This window comes from Juglans regia, chromosome 12, assembly GCF_001411555.2.
Source record: "Juglans regia cultivar Chandler chromosome 12, Walnut 2.0, whole genome shotgun sequence".
Taxonomy (NCBI): domain Eukaryota; kingdom Viridiplantae; phylum Streptophyta; class Magnoliopsida; order Fagales; family Juglandaceae; genus Juglans; species Juglans regia.
Window position 1 is genome coordinate 7,286,241 of NC_049912.1, and position 6,794 is coordinate 7,293,034.

The following is a 6,794-nucleotide window of genomic DNA, read 5'->3' on the forward strand; positions in this document are numbered from 1 at the left end:
CCATCTTGTATCCAAATAGGTTTATTAATAGAATGATCTATTGATATCATACGATTCGATTTACAAAATTTAAATTTATAAATTAAATTCTATCGCATCAACAATATTATGCATATACTCCATACCACTTATGAATATTTTTTTTTTTACAATACATATTAATTTAACTATAAGTAAACCAGCATACATCCTTTTAATTGAGTATTACTTTTTTTTTTATAATATTTAATTATATAATATTAAAAGTTAGCAGCATATTGGGCATGTCACAATGAATGGTTTCTTCTTTTGAGGAATAATGATGACACCTTACTTTTCACAAGCAAGACATCCAACTTTCAGGCTTTCAGCGGTGTCTCAACTTGTTCTCCACGTTACAATATTTGAGGACAAACAGCCATACCATCGTTTTTTTTTTTCTTTGGGGGTACAGTGCAGGCCAAGCACTCATGAAACATTTCACAAATGCTGATGGTTTGTTCATGGGTGTGCATCACATTGCCACACAATTTTATTTATTTCTCATTAATTATTGTACGCCAAATTCTTTAAACTTTTTTTTAAAAAAATTATATCCAACAATAATATCTTAAAATGCTTCAACACTTGTTAAGAACTTGTTTTACAACTACGCACTTTCAATTTCCTGCAACCAAAGATTAAGATGATTTGGAGAGTTTGATGAAGCGCCTATGATGCTTAAGTCAGTAATAATAAGAATCTTCTTAAAGTTAAATTATTCAAGAGCATTCATTAGCGTACCTGGATTCTTTAAATAGAGTTTTTGACTTTTTAAGATTATTCAGACTAACTGTTTTGTCCACTATTTAAAATTCGAGTCCCGAAACATTTGAACTATTTACTCATTTTAAATATGTGAATATCCCAACTGTCCCAAGATAAGCAGACGAGTGTTCATGTCCTTAACAAAGTGGCATGAGTCCTATCGGGTCAGAGAGGTTTGAACCTCGAGTAGAGCGATTCGTCGAGCCACCATGATTCAGGTCCATGGTAGCACCTCACGAGTCTTTATAGTGTTATTAAAGCTCTTCCACATGTATTAAACTAAAAAATATAAAATCACCATACATTATAAAATAAACTTTTGGACAATGCTAAGGGAGGAAGAATGTGCACGTACGGACGTACATCTCATTATACAAACAAGTGCAAATACATTTTTTTATTTTTTTTTCAGCCATTTTTTATACAACTTAAATTTTTTTTTTAAAAAATGTCTATTTAAAAATAATCACTTCTTTAATTATTAAAAAAAATAATCAATCGATTTTATCGGTAGAAATTTCTCTATTTAAATATCATTTTCCTAAACTTTTATCTATTTCAATCAAACGATGGCACATCAATTTTTTATTATTATAATTATAATAAAAAAAATAATGGTGGACTCCGACGATCGAGTGATTGGCCACCAGATTACGGCCAACTCTAACAACCTTTTAGAGTACTGGAGAGTAAAGAAATTCAAAAAAATAATCAGTATTAGATTTTTTAAGAGTTTAGGATTCTTAGAATTTCCCTTCTAAAAAATTTAATTTGATATGGTTTAATTGATTATGAAATTAATAAAATTATGGCATGGTGTTGTATAATTGGATGCTTATTAATTTACTTAAAAAGCAAGTAAATAACTGATTGACCATTCTAGTCTCCACCGTTCGGTCCATTTCAATAATCAGTCTGGGCGTAAAGCTTTTCGATTAATGATGATAAGAGAAGCAGTTGGGCAGACAAGGAATACAATAGAAGTAGTCCTAGTTGCCCTGCGAGTCCTCGTCATGCGCAATGCAATGAGACTCGTACTTGGGACAACGTTTGGGGTTCTGCTCGTTATTCCTCATACGCCTGTCACAATCGTTTCATGCTCACGTCGATACGCATGCCTCTTTATCAACCGCTGCAAGTATTTATTGGTCCCTGGTATTTTATTTCTCCTCCTCACTTCTTATCTTCTTGCGCAAATTTCGTTTTCACTTCCTTCTCTTGCTTCGCGTTCGAAACCCTTTGTGCCTTCTGCGTTGCAAACCCTCTCATCCTTCTTCTTGCATTGTTTTCCTCTACTTTCTGTGTACCCATGGCTACTGGAAGAAACAAAAGTTCGAACCCCCTCTCATGGCAATGGTTCTTTATGACCTCGTGATTCAGTGGCGAAGAAGTTGCGGCTAACCCTAGCGTCGAAGGAGATGCTCCCCATTCAATCTTTGAAGGTCATCTCTGGGTTTCCACCCTCTCATATCGAGAACTGAATGCTGCGAGTGACCACTTCAACATTCTTGATTCGGTGGGGCTGTCATTGCCCGGCCAGCGACATGGGGTCGTTGATGTCAAAGGTATGGCAATTTTTGTTGCCCTCTATTTAGCCATGTTTTCAATAGGGTTTCATCTGCCCTTTGTGAGGCCCGTTTGTGACGTCTTAGACGTCTTAGGTCTTGCGCCGACCCGATTGGTGCTGAATGCTTAGTGTATTTTAATGGCCTGCTGCGTTCTGTGGCGGCGGGTTTTGGAGCCCACTGGTGATGACTATCCTAACCTTACAGCTCGGGAGTTCCTTTCTATTCATGGGTTTAGGCATTTAGATGGGAACCTTTGTAGCTTTAGGTCCTGCAGCAAATTGGTCGAGTTAGAGCGTAAATATTCCCATGCTAAGGACTAATCGAATAAATTTTTCTTTGTTTCGAGTAGGGGTAGGAATTTTTCATAGATGAGGCATCATATTGAGAATTCCCTATTAGAGCTATTTGGTCACCCGTTCCCAACGAGCGTGCCCTTGAAAATTTGTTGTCTTCCCGAGAGGAAGCTCGTATTTGGCTGGTTCAATTTTGGATGATAGCTAACATTAAATCCACTTGGTTTGATGCCCATTTGACACCCACCAACATCGATAGGTTCCTGATGGTACCTGGCCGGGGCCATGTACTTGGTCGTGAAATTCTAGGCACCCCATCGCCGACGGAAAACTTCAAAAGGGGATCACTCTCGAAGGCATGGGTAAAAAGAAGAAAGCTCGCCTTTGGGCCAAGTCCTTGGACGCGTCCAACTCTTCCAGGGGTGTCCTTTTGCCCCCTCCGACAAGTGGTGGAGAGGGCCCGGGTTACCCTCCAGTGCCCAAGACCAGTTCGTTAGATGACATCATGGACCAGACAGATGCTGAATTGGATTTCATACTGGAGGCTGAGGGGGGAATGAGGTCAGAGGCTCCCTCTGGAAAGGAGGGCCAGACTTCTGGGCAAGTAGTCAACCCCGAAGGTGACCCTCATCTTGAGGGGGATGATTTTGTCTTTGTTTTGAACCCAGACTTCTTTAATGCACCTCCCATGAGCGGCCTTCATTCCTCACTGGACGGCTTTGGTGACTTGTTTCATCGTGAAGATGTTGGCGAGCCATCTCCTACTACCTTGACGGTCTCAGGTGGGGATACTCCTGAGTTGCCCTTTATCTTTCCAAACCTATCTTTTGCCTACGGGAGTAGGGTGTCAATCCCTTCCTCGCCCTTCAGTACTTTCCCGCTATTGGGGGAGGGGGGGGTGATGAACCTTCTCCAACCTTTCCTATAGGCGATCTCCAAAATAGCTCTCCCAGAGGATCTCCATTCTGGGAGGAACTTGTCGTGGCTCAATTCGATCAAATAGCCGAGACATCAACTTAGGTGAGTGGTGGCACGTCGCCTCAAACTATTCGGGAGCCGTTCACCCTAGAAGGTGCTGCTGGGGTCTCCTTCCAAATTCCAAGTGCTCGTCACGGTGCTTCCTCTTCTAGCCCTGAAGACTCCTCTTAGGCCTCCAAGTCGCGTCGTGATGAGGCTTTTCGTTCCACTATCCTCCACCTTCGTAGTATCCTTTTCGCCGGTGAGCTTCATTTTTCTTTAGTTTAACTTTCTATTAGGCTGTTACCTTTTTGTCTTGACTTTTGCAAGGAGTTGACAAGTTGGTTGTGGCGTTGGTGGAAGATAGTACAAGGCTCGAGGAGAAAAATGAATCCATGCGCGCATTCATTGGAAAAGTTCACGGGGTTGTTGTCTCTGCCAGAGCGGAGAAAGAAGAATTGGCTGGGGAGCTCTCCCGAGTTGAAGCCACCTTTCGCGACCATATTGCCTCTCTTCGATCTGAACTGGTGAGCGCGTTGGAAGAAACTGCACTGCACAAGGCTAAAACGGATACAGAGATTGAATGAGATAATTTAGTCGCCTACCTGAGTCAAGTGAAAAAAGAGATGGAGGGACTGCAGAAAGCGAAAGTTGACTACATTAGACACCTAACTACCTTAGAGGATGAACGTCAGGAATCCATTGTCCAACTAAGCATAACTCAGGGCGAGAAAACTAAGGCAAAGCAGGATTTGGACGAGGCTAAGAGTGCTCTTAGGGAGCACGATCGCCATTATTTAGCATTAAATCAGAGCTTGGAGACCTGTAAGAAGAACTTGGTTGCTTCGGAATCGAGGATATCCAAGTTGAATGGAGAGCTAGGCCACTCTCAAGAACAGATAAGTCGCCTCCTTCCCCAAGTTAATTCCACCCGTGCAGTCTAAGACTGTGGTTTTGGCCTTGGCTTCAAGCTCGGGATTAAGCAGCTACGGGAGCTTCTGCTTGCACATCCTAAGACAAATCTTCGTAACTTGAAGTGGAGAGAGATAAGAGCCAGTCCTGCCACCCACCATTACTTTGACTCTATCAAGTGAGATGTCATGCCGGACGCCTTCCCTCCTCCTCGTCGCGCTTGATGTTTTCTTCTTGTATTTTTGTTTTGTTGAACTCTGGACAATTGATCCTTGGTAGTTGTATATTTTGAACTGTGGTTTTTATGTTAAGTGAAATGAAAATTTCCTCATTAAGGGATTGCTACCTTTGTTTTTTTCCAACTATGGAGAATGAAAAGAAGGATTTTTGTTGATTAACGAAGTATGAATGTAGTTAGTTTTGGTCTCAGTTACATATACTCAAGTTAAGGAAAACTAAGGATATAATTAACTTAACCAAAATTCAGCCATGTGGCCTTTGGCAAGAAGGTGGAGTGGGAAAGTCCCTCAACTGTGTAGCCTTGACTAATGGAGTGTAGTAGGAAAGTGGCTTGACCGAGTAACTATGGCGAGTGGCGTAATGGGAGGGTTCCTCGACCGTGTAGCCTTGGCGAGAAGGTGTAGCGGGAGAGTCCCTCGACCGCGTAACCGTGGCGAGTGGAGTGCAGCAGGAGAGTTGCTCGATCACATACTCTGGTGAGTGGCGTAACGGGAGGGTTCCTCGATCGTGTAACCTTGGCGAGAGGGTGTAGCGGGAGAGTCCCTTAATTGCGTAACCGTGGCGAGTGGAATGTAGCAGGAGAGTTGCTCAACCACGTAACTCTGGCAAGTGGAGTGTAGCGGGAGAGATGCTCGACCACGTAACTTTGGCGAGTGGCGTAACGGGAGGGTTCCTTGACCTTGTAGCCTTGGTGAGACGGTGAAAAGAGAGAGTCCCTCGACCACGTGACCTTGGCGAGTGGAGTGTAGCGGGAGAGTGGCTCAACTGCATAACTCTGGCGAGTGATGTAACAGGAGGGTTCCTCGACCATGTAACCTTGGCGAGAAGTTGTAGCGGAAGAGTCCCTCGATCGCGTAGCTCTAGCGAGTGGAGTGTAGTGGGAGAGGTGTTTGACTGCGTAACTCTTGCGAGTGGCATAATAGGAGGGTTCCTTGACCTTGTAGCCTTGGCGAGAATGTATAGCGGGAGAATTCCTCTATCGCGTAACCTTGGCGAATGAAGTGCAGCAGGAAGGTTGCTTGATTGGGTAACTTTGGCGAGTGGCATAACGGAAGGGTTCCTCGACCATGTAGCCTTGGCGAGAAAGTTGTAGCGGGAGAGTCCCTCGACAGCATAACCATGGCGAGTGGAGTGTAACGGGAGAGTTGCTCGACCTCATAACTCTAGCAAGTGGAGTGTAGCGAAAGAGATGCTCGACCGTGTAACTCTGGCGAGGGGCTTAATGGGAGGGTTCCTCGACCGTGTAGCCTTGGCGAGACGGTGTAGCGGGAGAGTCCCTCGACCGCATAATCTTGGCAAGTGGAGTGTAGCGAGAGAGTGGCCCGACTGCGTAACTCTGGTGAGTGGCGTAACGAGAGGGTTTCTCGACAGTGTAGCCTTGGCAAGAAGGTATAGCGGAAGAGTCCCTTGACCGCATAACCTTGGCGAGTGGAGTATTCTGAATATGATCATAAAGTGGCAAGATAACATATAAAGAAAGAATATGACATGAATAACTAAGCTTAACGACGTTCCTTCGGTAAGAATATTTCGTCGAAAATGTCTTAATAAATTTTTTCTGAAATTTTCATCATAAATAACTTAAACATAAAATTTCCTCAAATGTTCAACAGTCCAAGGGTGAGGCAGTTCATGTTCTGTTGCGTCTTTTAGGCGATAGGCTACCTGGCAACTATTGCTTGTGACTACGTATGACTCCTCCCATCTTGGGCCCAACTTTGTTTCTTCTGCGGTGGTCACTCTAGTTTCTGTTAACACCAGGTTGCCAACCTTGAAGGACCTCGGCCATACTCTCTTGTTGAAGTACTGCTCCATCTTCCTCTTGCAGGCGACCACCCTAGTCTCTGCGCTCACTCTTCTTTCTTCCAGTAAGTTTAGATGCTCTTCCAACTTCCTTCCATTTTCATTGGTGTCGAAGACCTCCTGTGGCTTGAAATCCTCACTTCCTTTGGTATCATGGCTTCAGTTTCGTATGCCAGGACGAAAGGAGTCTTGCCCATTGACGTCTTTGTTGTCCTGTACACCCATAAGATCTCAG